Consider the following 15343-nt stretch of genomic DNA (forward strand, 5'->3'; position numbering starts at 1 on the left):
ACTCCTTTCAACCCAAACCACGCACAGAAATCCACACGTGATCTTAGCCAAAAGGCCGAGAAGCGATAACCGTGAAAGGGGCGGGCCCAACAAGGTGCCCTTCATGGGCACTATCACTGCTTGCTGTCAGGGAGGCTGCCAGACAATTTTCCATGCACACTCTGGGCTGGGGGGCAGTCAACCACCAGTACACACAGCAGAACCTAAACCCATACCATTATTGCTAAGCAGCAAGACAGGGGCCCATTGCACTCCCACGGGGCCTTTTTAAATGCAATCCATAACCCGGATTTGCCAGGAACCCTTCTTACTCCTCCTACTTGCATGTGACACTGGGCTTAGGATCTGCATAGGAAACACACACACAAGCACACACCTACCTTTGTTGCCTGCAGATGCCTCCTTGGCTGTCCCCAAACGGTATCAAACCAACACCCACGGGAAGCTGTAAGCATAGAGGACATGCCTGCACCCCATTGGACTTACCTGTGTGGGTTAAACCCGGGTTATTTGACAACCTATGGCGGTGATGGTTCTGCTCAGGCAGAGCAGTGCTGATGCTCCTCATAAAGCTGTCGCTGCTGTGAAGGTTCTAGGTGACATCACAAATCCCTATGGTTACATACACAACAAAGCTGGGTTGTTGTTGTTTACACTCTGCAAGGCCTGTGGAAGTGAGTGACATCATAGCACTGTAGTTCTGAGGGTTCTAGATGGATGCAACAATCTCCTGTTGCTTCTATGAAGGCCATAATAGACGACATCACCAAACAGCTCCATAGTCACATACACAGCAAAGGAGAGATGTTGTTTACACCTAGTGATGTCAGTGGTATTGAGTGACATCACAGCACAGTGCTAAGGCTCCTGGGCCTGGACACAGCAGCGGCTGCAATATCTCAACGGAGAATACGTTTATATATATGTGTGTGTGTGCGCGTATATATATATATATATATATATATATATATATATATTTCTCCGCCGAAATCACTTTTAAACCCATTTCCACCTTTTTTTCCCTTCTCTTCCTCTTACTTTTTTTTCACGTTTTTTTACGTTTTTCTCCTTTTCGCCTCTTTTCTGGGCGTATTATTCTTCTTTTTCTTCTTTTTTTTCGTCTAATGCATACCCCATCAGTGCAGCAATGCTTATTCAATACCGCCAGCAGATGGAGACACTGGGGGATAATTTTCTAAGGATTTATACTGATTTTTCCTGTCTGAATTTGTCGCACAGAAAGTTGCAGGCCAAATATGTGTGACATTTCTGCGACTTTAGCTTCTAGAGCATTTTTACAACATTATACATAGGTGCTGAATACATAAAAAGCGACTGTTCAGCGACAGTCAAGTCGCATCGGCTGAAAGTAGGCCAGAATGTCAGTCCATGTTGGAGCAGGTTTAGATACAGTCTAAAGTATAGATCTCAAAGTCTGTGCACAGAATTTAGCAAGGGCCTCGCACCTTCTGATGCATCAGGTAGGTGCACAATAGCATAGCCTAACCCTCTGTACTTTGGTCTATATTGATGCGGGACATAGACAGCCAGCTGATGACCAATCCATTAGTGCAATGGATGGCTGGAAGCATTTGTCTTTGCCTTTGCAATACCACAGAAGCAATGCATGGTCAATGTACAGCAATGACACACCTGTGTGAACAGCCAGGAGACCCCCCCCCCCCCCCATGTTATGTTACATAGTTACATAGTTAGTACGGTCGAAAAAAGACATATGTCCATCAAGTTCAACCAGGGAATTAAGGGGTAGGGGTGTGGCGCGATATTGGGGAAGGGATGAGATTTTATATTTCTTCATAAGCATTAATCTTATTTTGTCAATTAGGAACATTCAGCACCCACCCGCTATCAAGGCAGCTGCCTATCATGTCATGCCCTACCTGCACAGGTGTGCTGGCTACTCAAATGATCCAATTAAGGAGGCCATTTAGTCAGCAGCAGCAGAAGTCCTGTGCCTGGACGCTCCAACAGCGGCCAGACACAAGCAGAAGCAGAAGCAGCAGAAGCAGCAGCAGCACCACCTTTTGTTTTTTGGCTGCAGCAGCAGCAAGGCCCACAGGGCTGGCTAGCTGGCTAGCCAGCAAGCAGGTAGCAATGAAAGTAGGAATCTTTCTTTTTAACCCTGTAAGGGGGTGGTGCACTGTACCCGAAGATACTGCCATATCGGGTCAATGCATAGGGCGACGGAAGCAAGCTTCGAAATCGGCCCCCGTTCTCAAAAATCCATTTAATATATGGTCCCCAGATAGGGGACGTATCAGATATTAAACTGATAAGAACAGATACTACACTTGATCTTAGCCAAAAGGCCGAGAAGCGATAACCGTGAAAGGGGCGGGCCCAACAAGGTGCCCTTCATGGGCACTATCACTGCTTGCTGTCAGGGAGGCTGCCAGACAATTTTCCATGCACACTCTGGGCTGGGGGGCAGTCAACCACCAGTACACACAGCAGAACCTAAACCCATACCATTATTGCTAAGCAGCAAGACAGGGGCCCATTGCACTCCCACGGGGCCTTTTTAAATGCAATCCATAACCCGGATTTGCCAGGAACCCTTCTTACTCCTCCTACTTGCATGTGACACTGGGCTTAGGATCTGCATAGGAAACACACACACAAGCACACACCTACCTTTGTTGCCTGCAGATGCCTCCTTGGCTGTCCCCAAACGGTATCAAACCAACACCCACGGGAAGCTGTAAGCATAGAGGACATGCCTGCACCCCATTGGACTTACCTGTGTGGGTTAAACCCGGGTTATTTGACAACCTATGGCGGTGATGGTTCTGCTCAGGCAGAGCAGTGCTGATGCTCCTCATAAAGCTGTCGCTGCTGTGAAGGTTCTAGGTGACATCACAAATCCCTATGGTTACATACACAACAAAGCTGGGTTGTTGTTGTTTACACTCTGCAAGGCCTGTGGAAGTGAGTGACATCATAGCACTGTAGTTCTGAGGGTTCTAGATGGATGCAACAATCTCCTGTTGCTTCTATGAAGGCCATAATAGACGACATCACCAAACAGCTCCATAGTCACATACACAGCAAAGGAGAGATGTTGTTTACACCTAGTGATGTCAGTGGTATTGAGTGACATCACAGCACAGTGCTAAGGCTCCTGGGCCTGGACACAGCAGCGGCTGCAATATCTCAACGGAGAATACGTTTATATATATGTGTGTGTGTGCGCGTATATATATATATATATATATATATATATATATATATATATATATATATATATATTCTCCGCCGAAATCACTTTTAAACCCATTTCCACCTTTTTTTCCCTTCTCTTCCTCTTACTTTTTTTTCACGTTTTTTTACGTTTTTCTCCTTTTCGCCTCTTTTCTGGGCGTATTATTCTTCTTTTTCTTCTTTTTTTTCGTCTAATGCATACCCCATCAGTACAGCAATGCTTATTCAATACCGCCAGCAGATGGAGACACTGGGGGATAATTTTCTAAGGATTTATACTGATTTTTCCTGTCTGAATTTGTCGCACAGAAAGTTGCAGGCCAAATATGTGTGACATTTCTGCGACTTTAGCTTCTAGAGCATTTTTACAACATTATACATAGGTGCTGAATACATAAAAAGCGACTGTTCAGCGACAGACAAGTCGCATCAGCTGAAAGTAGGCCAGAATGTCAGTCCATGTTGGAGCAGGTTTAGATACAGTCTAAAGTATAGATCTCAAAGTCTGTGCACAGAATTTAGCAAGGGCCTCGCACCTTCTGATGCATCAGGTAGGTGCACAATAGCATAGCCTAACCCTCTGTACTTTGGTCTATATTGATGCGGGACATAGACAGCCAGCTGATGACCAATCCATTAGTGCAATGGATGGCTGGAAGCATTTGTCTTTGCCTTTGCAATACCACAGAAGCAATGCATGGTCAATGTACAGCAATGACACACCTGTGTGAACAGCCAGGAGACCCCCCCCCCCCATGTTATGTTACATAGTTACATAGTTAGTACGGTCGAAAAAAGACATATGTCCATCAAGTTCAACCAGGGAATTAAGGGGTAGGGGTGTGGCGCGATATTGGGGAAGGGATGAGATTTTATATTTCTTCATAAGCATTAATCTTATTTTGTCAATTAGGAACATTCAGCACCCACCCGCTATCAAGGCAGCTGCCTATCATGTCATGCCCTACCTGCACAGGTGTGCTGGCTACTCAAATGATCCAATTAAGGAGGCCATTTAGTCAGCAGCAGCAGAAGTCCTGTGCCTGGACGCTCCAACAGCGGCCAGACACAAGCAGAAGCAGAAGCAGCAGAAGCAGCAGCAGCACCACCTTTTGTTTTTTGGCTGCAGCAGCAGCAAGGCCCACAGGGCTGGCTAGCTGGCTAGCCAGCAAGCAGGTAGCAATGAAAGTAGGAATCTTTCTTTTTAACCCTGTAAGGGGGTGGTGCACTGTACCCGAAGATACTGCCATATCGGGTCAATGCATAGGGCGACGGAAGCAAGCTTCGAAATCGGCCCCCGTTCTCAAAAATCCATTTAATATATGGTCCCCAGATAGGGGACGTATCAGATATTAAACTGATAAGAACAGATTTTTTTTTTTTTTTTTTAACTTGACTACCCTTACGGGGGCAACTTTATTAAAAATTAAATAATGTTAACAAAGTTGTGCAAATATGCCAATAAATACAGTTACATATAAATAACATATTTACAACATATTAAAACATAAAATGGACACTTGGTGGCTTTACAAGATAGAATTCCATTCTTTTAAAAACCATTTTCTAGATAAAAGCGGAAATCTCTTCTTGTCTAAAAGATAGTACTGGTACATTTCATAAAAACAGATAGATAAAATGTCCTTCACAGATAAAACCTCATGCTTGAACAATAAAATATTCCTGGCCTTCCACAGAGCTGCCTTCACACAGTTTATGATCTTCCATGCAATAGTCTCTTGAGTCCGTGTTGGGCATTCCAGGCAACCACAAAAAACCACTGCAATATTTAAGTCTTTTAGTCCAGTTATCCTTTTTACCAGAGGGAGTATCTTTGTCCATATTTTCTGCGAGTAAAAACAAGTCCATATTAGATGGTGCACGGTCTCCTCTTGTCGGCATCCCTCCCTCGGGCAGGTTGCAGAGTTGGATAATCCTCTTCGGTGCTGGAATGCCCGGCATGGAAGACACTCGTGTGCGCAGCTCCAGGCCAGGTCCTTCTGTGAATTAAAAAGATAATTAATACTCAACATCTTCCAAATCTGTATACACTTCTGTTCGTTAAAATTTTTGATGGGAGTCACGGTACTGGTTTCTTTTATTTCCTTTAGTAGTTTTTTGCTATTGCACAGATCCTGAACACTTTTACCTTTAAAATTATATAAGTTTAAAATTTTTCCTAAAATCATGTATTGAGGGGGTAAATTCAAAGAATAAGGGCAACTTAAAACTGTAGAAAACCAGCCGTTCCTCCGCATAAAATAACCAGTATTAAAACGAACAAAATAAGACCAGTAGCTATCTTTAAAAACAGTAGTAAAACACATGCTAAAAAACTTTATTAAAAGGAAAGCTTTAAAATCTGGAAAATCATTACCGCCCCTGGAGTTCGGTTTTATCACAATTTGTCTCTTTAATTTTTCGTTCTTAGAACTCCAAAAGAAAGTAAAACAAGCTTTTGTTATTTTCTTTAGAACCATTTCGGGGGGTGGGAAAACCAGACTTAAATACAATAAAATAGGTAAAAGCACCATTTTTGTAATTAAAACCTTCCCTTCCATTGTAAGTTCTCGCATGTTCCACATACATATTTTCTTATTTATTTTTTGAGCCACCAAGTCCCAGCTATTAAAACCATTATTAGACTCGTCAAAGGAGACACCTAAAATCTGCACCGACTCAGACACAGGGACGGGCACATCATACAAAGGCATTCCGCCTATGTTTAAAATGTTACTTTTGTTAAAATTGACTTTAAAACCGGAGGCACAATTAAAATATTGAATCTGTTTTAGCGTCTTCTGAAGCGATGGGGTGTCCCTGCAAAACACCGCAACATCGTCCATGTACCCCACTACCTTCGCCTCTAGTCCCCCTCCTCCTGGCAGGGGGACTCCATGGATCTGCTTATCCTTTCGTATTGTACATAAAAGAGGCTCTATTGCGCAAATGAAGAGTAGTGGGGACAAGGGACACCCCTGCTTCACTCCGGAATTTAAAATCACGCCCTGTGTCTTAAAACCATTTACTAAAATTTTACTAGTACAGTTATCATAGAAAGCTCTAAGAGACAATAAAAAGCCATCAGGTATACCCATTTTCTCTAAAACCTTAAAAAGATAAAAATGTGACACCCTGTCGAAAGCTTTTTCAAAATCTATGGATAAAACCGCCAGCTTTCCTTTTCTTAATTTGGTGTCGCTAATTACATCCTTTAAAAGGTTTAGGTTCTCCCATAAACTCCTCCCAGGCACCCCACAGACTTGGTTTGTATGAATTATTTTATGGATTACGTTCTTTAAGCGGTTAGCACACAGTTTCGCCATTATTTTATAGTCGCAGTTCAGAAGGGTGATTGGTCTCCAGTTTTTGAGTTCCGACCGGTCTCCCTTTTTGAATAGCAGGGAGACATCACCCTTCTTCCATGAGCCTGGGAGGATTTTAGACTTAAAGACTTCCGTAAAAAGGGAGAACAAATCTTCTTTTAAAATACCATAAAAAGTAACATAAAATTCAATGGGTATACCATCCGGCCCAGGCACTTTACCTGTTTTAAAACTCTTGACGGTCTCTAAAATCTCCTGCTCTGAAATATTCTGCAATAAAAAAGACTGTGAGACAGGATCTAAAAAATTGGTGATCTCCTTTAACGAGTCATTCATAAAACATTCATCAATGTGTTTTACATTAAAAAGATCCGCATAAAACTCTTGCACCTTTTTTAAAATACCCTGTACATCATTCACTCCTTCAATGTTTTCTATTAACCTTCTATTTTCATGTATTTTCTTAAAAAAATACCTGGAGCAGGTCTCGTTTTCCTCAAGATGCTGTATTCGAGACCTAAAGATAATTTCTTTTCCTTTCTGCTCCAGGCACTTAGTTATTTCTTTTTTAAGATCATGTACCTCCTTCTCCACCTCCATCCCATGTGCTCTGAATTTGTACAGGGTTTGCAGACGAGTATTTAGGATATTATAAAATTCACGTTTTTCTTTAGCTTTCCTAACCCCAACACGGATAAAAAATTCTTTTATTTTTAGTTTCATTTTTTCCCACCAGATACTGGTGGGAGTGTTGGGGTCTTTTACTCGTCTGCATTCCTTGTAAAAGGTGATAAAATCTGATAAAACCTGCGGATCTTCTAAAAGGGACACGTTTAACTTCCAGGCATTCCTACCAGTTCTCCTTTTAAAATCACTTTTAACTTTAAAATACAATAATTTATGGTCAGAAAAAACATTGGTAAAAAGATCACAGTTAAAAGGCAGTACTTGATAAGAACAAAAAATAAAATCTATCCTGGAGCTACAGCTTGCATTGCTCCAGGTAACACCGTCTTCCTCTGGTACGTTAAAATTACATTTTTTAAAAACATCAGTGAGATTAAAATCTAAAATCAAGTTTTTTAACATAAAAGACGTCTTATCATAGTTCCTACTCACTGCGTTCGAAAAACGGCGTTCTCCCCTTAAAATACAATTAAAATCACCTGATAAAACAAGAGGACTAGAATTGTTAATAAAAAGGGGTAAAATCTTTAACATTTTTATTCTTTCATTCTTATCAGGAGAACCATAAAAATTTAAAAACTGCCATTTAATACCATTAATAAAAGCGCTGACCAATAAAATTCTGCCTGGTAAAATTTCGTTAAAACTCTCAATTAAAACGTTCCCTTTAAAAAGTATGGCGACCCCTGCTGATCTGGACTCATTTGATCCAGACCAGACTGATGGACCGTGCACCCAATCATCTTCATATTCTTTATAATTTAATCTGTGCGGGATGCCACATTCCTGCAGGAAAAGGACGGAAGCAGCAAAAACCGACAAGTAATTAAATAGGGCAACCCTTCTTACTCTGGCGCTCACACTTCTCACGTTCAAGGACAGACCGGACAACTCAGCCATGGGAATGTACAAGAAAACGTCTTACACCTCTGATTCCCCCTCCGAAGCCTCATACCCCCCAAAATCTGACTCAACTGTACGCATAGAGGAAGCAGGAGAGGAGGCACCATCACTCAGCCGACCCCCCTCCTCCATCATGATTGAGGCATAGTTGTTCTCGGGCATCCTGGCAATCAGGGCTCCAGACTCATTGGGTTCTTCCACCTCTTGCCCCTCCATAGGGGTCGGGTGTTCACTTAGTTCCGTCTCTGGTACCTCAGAGACGGTCACCCCTGAAACCTCCTCCTGGCAGGGAGGAGGGGGGGTATCCCCTATGGGGACCTGTGGAGGAACGTCACTTGGGTTCCCTGCATCCGCAGGTACTTCCATCGGCTCCCCCTGGACCGCCTCCGAATAGAGTCTTCTGGAGCCCCTCCGCCTTTTAACCTTCACCTCTCCACCCGGATCATCGCTCTCAGGGGGACCCTGAGCCAGAGGTTGCTGAGGAGCGGATTCGGCCGCCGTCCGCTCCTCTCTTAACCCAGCATGCTCCTGGGGGCCAGTTTTTTCACCACTTGCACGTTTTTTGGCCATCCTCTGCTCTTTAGGGTCCCCTCCTTTTGCCTGAGGGGGGTCTTTCTCCTTCTCCATCTCACCGCTTACCTCTTGTGGGGGGGTAATCACTGGCTCTGCTTGCCTCGGCTGGTGTCCCGGTTGCTGTCCTTGCTGCCTCCAGGGTTGCCACTGCTGCTCCGTCCTATGTCTGTGGGGACAAGAGGAGAAAAGGTGACCGAATTGTTGACAGAAATTGCACCTCCCTCCTCTTGTGCATTTCTCTGTCTCGTGCTGTGTGCTACCACATTTTTTGCATGTACTTTCACAGTTTTCTTTTGTGTGTCCATATCTGTGACACTTCCTGCAGTAGCTTGGCATCCCCGCATAAAAGAGGTCGCCATACATATTATTTATTTTAAAACGAGCTGGTGGTAGTTGTATTCCCCCTGGCAATCTGGCATCTTTTTTGCATGTAACCTGAAATCTCCACTTAGATGTCCAGATGCCACAGCTGTTCATTATTTTTCCTCTGCACTCAACCTTACTAAAATAGACTTGTAAAAACAACTCAACATCGTGTAGGTTGGCGAAAGGGGAATACATCTTTACTACCACCAGCTTAATATCGTCTAGAACATGCTCAATAATCCGGACACCCTGAAGCTTTTTGTCTTTACTCGCAGCAGCTCTGGTAACAAAATCTCTGTGGATGCCATTTTGTGTGAACGTCACATCAAAAATTTTACACTTCGGGTAGTCCTGGATTGCCAATATCTCGCCCTTCTGTATTCCGAAAACTCCTCCGAGTACGTCCTCTACTACGAATTTTAAATCGTCCGCCCTTTTGGTATCATCCGTGAGAATGACTCTCACGGTGTTTTTGATCCTTGCGTATGCCGGCACAGAACCTGGATCCGGATCATCATCCATGGTTCTAACCTCTCTCCACCCGAAGGTCTTGAGAGGCGATCGCTACTCGTTACCCTGGGACTAGGCCCTCTCCCCAATAGCAACAAGTGGGTGAAGCCCAGGCAATAAACCTGGGCGATCCCACAAGGCCGAGGAGAGGGGTACCCGAGTACCTTCTGACCAGATCTCCTGTATTACTACACTTGATCTTAGCCAAAAGGCCGAGAAGCGATAACCGTGAAAGGGGCGGGCCCAACAAGGTGCCCTTCATGGGCACTATCACTGCTTGCTGTCAGGGAGGCTGCCAGACAATTTTCCATGCACACTCTGGGCTGGGGGGCAGTCAACCACCAGTACACACAGCAGAACCTAAACCCATACCATTATTGCTAAGCAGCAAGACAGGGGCCCATTGCACTCCCACGGGGCCTTTTTAAATGCAATCCATAACCCGGATTTGCCAGGAACCCTTCTTACTCCTCCTACTTGCATGTGACACTGGGCTTAGGATCTGCATAGGAAACACACACACAAGCACACACCTACCTTTGTTGCCTGCAGATGCCTCCTTGGCTGTCCCCAAACGGTATCAAACCAACACCCACGGGAAGCTGTAAGCATAGAGGACATGCCTGCACCCCATTGGACTTACCTGTGTGGGTTAAACCCGGGTTATTTGACAACCTATGGCGGTGATGGTTCTGCTCAGGCAGAGCAGTGCTGATGCTCCTCATAAAGCTGTCGCTGCTGTGAAGGTTCTAGGTGACATCACAAATCCCTATGGTTACATACACAACAAAGCTGGGTTGTTGTTGTTTACACTCTGCAAGGCCTGTGGAAGTGAGTGACATCATAGCACTGTAGTTCTGAGGGTTCTAGATGGATGCAACAATCTCCTGTTGCTTCTATGAAGGCCATAATAGACGACATCACCAAACAGCTCCATAGTCACATACACAGCAAAGGAGAGATGTTGTTTACACCTAGTGATGTCAGTGGTATTGAGTGACATCACAGCACAGTGCTAAGGCTCCTGGGCCTGGACACAGCAGCGGCTGCAATATCTCAACGGAGAATACGTTTATATATATGTGTGTGTGTGCGCGTATATATATATATATATATATATATATATATATATATTTCTCCGCCGAAATCACTTTTAAACCCATTTCCACCTTTTTTTCCCTTCTCTTCCTCTTACTTTTTTTTCACGTTTTTTTACGTTTTTCTCCTTTTCGCCTCTTTTCTGGGCGTATTATTCTTCTTTTTCTTCTTTTTTTTCGTCTAATGCATACCCCATCAGTGCAGCAATGCTTATTCAATACCGCCAGCAGATGGAGACACTGGGGGATAATTTTCTAAGGATTTATACTGATTTTTCCTGTCTGAATTTGTCGCACAGAAAGTTGCAGGCCAAATATGTGTGACATTTCTGCGACTTTAGCTTCTAGAGCATTTTTACAACATTATACATAGGTGCTGAATACATAAAAAGCGACTGTTCAGCGACAGACAAGTCGCATCGGCTGAAAGTAGGCCAGAATGTCAGTCCATGTTGGAGCAGGTTTAGATACAGTCTAAAGTATAGATCTCAAAGTCTGTGCACAGAATTTAGCAAGGGCCTCGCACCTTCTGATGCATCAGGTAGGTGCACAATAGCATAGCCTAACCCTCTGTACTTTGGTCTATATTGATGCGGGACATAGACAGCCAGCTGATGACCAATCCATTAGTGCAATGGATGGCTGGAAGCATTTGTCTTTGCCTTTGCAATACCACAGAAGCAATGCATGGTCAATGTACAGCAATGACACACCTGTGTGAACAGCCAGGAGACCCCCCCCCCCCCCATGTTATGTTACATAGTTACATAGTTAGTACGGTCGAAAAAAGACATATGTCCATCAAGTTCAACCAGGGAATTAAGTGGTAGGGGTGTGGCGCGATATTGGGGAAGGGATGAGATTTTATATTTCTTCATAAGCATTAATCTTATTTTGTCAATTAGGAACATTCAGCACCCACCCGCTATCAAGGCAGCTGCCTATCATGTCATGCCCTACCTGCACAGGTGTGCTGGCTACTCAAATGATCCAATTAAGGAGGCCATTTAGTCAGCAGCAGCAGAAGTCCTGTGCCTGGACGCTCCAACAGCGGCCAGACACAAGCAGAAGCAGAAGCAGCAGAAGCAGCAGCAGCACCACCTTTTGTTTTTTGGCTGCAGCAGCAGCAAGGCCCACAGGGCTGGCTAGCTGGCTAGCCAGCAAGCAGGTAGCAATGAAAGTAGGAATCTTTCTTTTTAACCCTGTAAGGGGGTGGTGCACTGTACCCGAAGATACTGCCATATCGGGTCAATGCATAGGGCGACGGAAGCAAGCTTCGAAATCGGCCCCCGTTCTCAAAAATCCATTTAATATATGGTCCCCAGATAGGGGACGTATCAGATATTAAACTGATAAGAACAGATACTACACTTGATCTTAGCCAAAAGGCCGAGAAGCGATAACCGTGAAAGGGGCGGGCCCAACAAGGTGCCCTTCATGGGCACTATCACTGCTTGCTGTCAGGGAGGCTGCCAGACAATTTTCCATGCACACTCTGGGCTGGGGGGCAGTCAACCACCAGTACACACAGCAGAACCTAAACCCATACCATTATTGCTAAGCAGCAAGACAGGGGCCCATTGCACTCCCACGGGGCCTTTTTAAATGCAATCCATAACCCGGATTTGCCAGGAACCCTTCTTACTCCTCCTACTTGCATGTGACACTGGGCTTAGGATCTGCATAGGAAACACACACACAAGCACACACCTACCTTTGTTGCCTGCAGATGCCTCCTTGGCTGTCCCCAAACGCTATCAAACCAACACCCACGGGAAGCTGTAAGCATAGAGGACATGCCTGCACCCCATTGGACTTACCTGTGTGGGTTAAACCCGGGTTATTTGACAACCTATGGCGGTGATGGTTCTGCTCAGGCAGAGCAGTGCTGATGCTCCTCATAAAGCTGTCGCTGCTGTGAAGGTTCTAGGTGACATCACAAATCCCTATGGTTACATACACAACAAAGCTGGGTTGTTGTTGTTTACACTCTGCAAGGCCTGTGGAAGTGAGTGACATCATAGCACTGTAGTTCTGAGGGTTCTAGATGGATGCAACAATCTCCTGTTGCTTCTATGAAGGCCATAATAGACGACATCACCAAACAGCTCCATAGTCACATACACAGCAAAGGAGAGATGTTGTTTACACCTAGTGATGTCAGTGGTATTGAGTGACATCACAGCACAGTGCTAAGGCTCCTGGGCCTGGACACAGCAGCGGCTGCAATATCTCAACGGAGAATACGTTTATATATATGTGTGTGTGTGCGCGTATATATATATATATATATATATATATATATATATATATATATTTCTCCGCCAAAATCACTTTTAAACCCATTTCCACCTTTTTTTCCCTTCTCTTCCTCTTACTTTTTTTTCACGTTTTTTTACGTTTTTCTCCTTTTCGCCTCTTTTCTGGGCGTATTATTCTTCTTTTTCTTCTTTTTTTTCGTCTAATGCATATCCCATCAGTGCAGCAATGCTTATTCAATACCGCCAGCAGATGGAGACACTGGGGGATAATTTTCTAAGGATTTATACTGATTTTTCCTGTCTGAATTTGTCGCACAGAAAGTTGCAGGCCAAATATGTGTGACATTTCTGCGACTTTAGCTTCTAGAGCATTTTTACAACATTATACATAGGTGCTGAATACATAAAAAGCGACTGTTCAGCGACAGACAAGTCGCATCGGCTGAAAGTAGGCCAGAATGTCAGTCCATGTTGGAGCAGGTTTAGATACAGTCTAAAGTATAGATCTCAAAGTCTGTGCACAGAATTTAGCAAGGGCCTCGCACCTTCTGATGCATCAGGTAGGTGCACAATAGCATAGCCTAACCCTCTGTACTTTGGTCTATATTGATGCGGGACATAGACAGCCAGCTGATGACCAATCCATTAGTGCAATGGATGGCTGGAAGCATTTGTCTTTGCCTTTGCAATACCACAGAAGCAATGCATGGTCAATGTACAGCAATGACACACCTGTGTGAACAGCCAGGAGACCCCCCCCCCCATGTTATGTTACATAGTTACATAGTTAGTACGGTCGAAAAAAGACATATGTCCATCAAGTTCAACCAGGGAATTAAGGGGTAGGGGTGTGGCGCGATATTGGGGAAGGGATGAGATTTTATATTTCTTCATAAGCATTAATCTTATTTTGTCAATTAGGAACATTCAGCACCCACCCGCTATCAAGGCAGCTGCCTATCATGTCATGCCCTACCTGCACAGGTGTGCTGGCTACTCAAATGATCCAATTAAGGAGGCCATTTAGTCAGCAGCAGCAGAAGTCCTGTGCCTGGACGCTCCAACAGCGGCCAGACACAAGCAGAAGCAGAAGCAGCAGAAGCAGCAGCAGCACCACCTTTTGTTTTTTGGCTGCAGCAGCAGCAAGGCCCACAGGGCTGGCTAGCTGGCTAGCCAGCAAGCAGGTAGCAATGAAAGTAGGAATCTTTCTTTTTAACCCTGTAAGGGGGTGGTGCACTGTACCCGAAGATACTGCCATATCGGGTCAATGCATAGGGCGACGGAAGCAAGCTTCGAAATCGGCCCCCGTTCTCAAAAATCCATTTAATATATGGTCCCCAGATAGGGGACGTATCAGATATTAAACTGATAAGAACAGATACTACACTTGATCTTAGCCAAAAGGCCGAGAAGCGATAACCGTGAAAGGGGCGGGCCCAACAAGGTGCCCTTCATGGGCACTATCACTGCTTGCTGTCAGGGAGGCTGCCAGACAATTTTCCATGCACACTCTGGGCTGGGGGGCAGTCAACCACCAGTACACACAGCAGAACCTAAACCCATACCATTATTGCTAAGCAGCAAGACAGGGGCCCATTGCACTCCCACGGGGCCTTTTTAAATGCAATCCATAACCCGGATTTGCCAGGAACCCTTCTTACTCCTCCTACTTGCATGTGACACTGGGCTTAGGATCTGCATAGGAAACACACACACAAGCACACACCTACCTTTGTTGCCTGCAGATGCCTCCTTGGCTGTCCCCAAACGGTATCAAACCAACACCCACGGGAAGCTGTAAGCATAGAGGACATGCCTGCACCCCATTGGACTTACCTGTGTGGGTTAAACCCGGGTTATTTGACAACCTATGGCGGTGATGGTTCTGCTCAGGCAGAGCAGTGCTGATGCTCCTCATAAAGCTGTCGCTGCTGTGAAGGTTCTAGGTGACATCACAAATCCCTATGGTTACATACACAACAAAGCTGGGTTGTTGTTGTTTACACTCTGCAAGGCCTGTGGAAGTGAGTGACATCATAGCACTGTAGTTCTGACGGTTCTAGATGGATGCAACAATCTCCTGTTGCTTCTATGAAGGCCATAATAGACGACATCACCAAACAGCTCCATAGTCACATACACAGCAAAGGAGAGATGTTGTTTACACCTAGTGATGTCAGTGGTATTGAGTGACATCACAGCACAGTGCTAAGGCTCCTGGGCCTGGACACAGCAGCGGCTGCAATATCTCAACGGAGAATACGTTTATATATATGTGTGTGTGTGCGCGTATATATATATATATATATATATATTTCTCCGCCAAAATCACTTTTAAACCCATTTCCACCTTTTTTTCCCTTCTCTTCCTCTTACTTTTTTTTCACGTTTTTTTACG

General features: G+C 44.5%; 3 non-coding genes and 2 pseudogenes across 3 annotated transcripts; all 5 read right to left on the reverse strand.

Moving 5' to 3' along the window:
* Window positions 1-2151: 2151 nt before the first annotated feature.
* Window positions 2152-2342, reverse strand: LOC130312504 (U2 spliceosomal RNA). Its single transcript, XR_008860618.1, has one exon. It is a non-coding gene; the product is annotated as a U2 spliceosomal RNA (small nuclear RNA).
* A 2098-nt stretch (window positions 2343-4440) lies between these two features.
* Window positions 4441-4652, reverse strand: LOC130312596 (U2 spliceosomal RNA; annotated as a pseudogene).
* Window positions 4653-9678: 5026 nt separating this feature from the next.
* On the reverse strand, window positions 9679-9811 carry LOC130312618 (U2 spliceosomal RNA; annotated as a pseudogene).
* Window positions 9812-11894: 2083 nt separating this feature from the next.
* LOC130312506 (U2 spliceosomal RNA) lies at window positions 11895-12085 on the reverse strand. The gene has a single exon (XR_008860619.1). It is a non-coding gene; the product is annotated as a U2 spliceosomal RNA (small nuclear RNA).
* Window positions 12086-14171: 2086 nt separating this feature from the next.
* On the reverse strand, window positions 14172-14362 carry LOC130312507 (U2 spliceosomal RNA). The gene has a single exon (XR_008860620.1). It is a non-coding gene; the product is annotated as a U2 spliceosomal RNA (small nuclear RNA).
* Window positions 14363-15343: the final 981 nt, after the last annotated feature.

The sequence above is a fragment of the Hyla sarda genome, unplaced genomic scaffold (genome assembly GCF_029499605.1).
Source record: "Hyla sarda isolate aHylSar1 unplaced genomic scaffold, aHylSar1.hap1 scaffold_172, whole genome shotgun sequence".
Classification (NCBI taxonomy): domain Eukaryota; kingdom Metazoa; phylum Chordata; class Amphibia; order Anura; family Hylidae; genus Hyla; species Hyla sarda.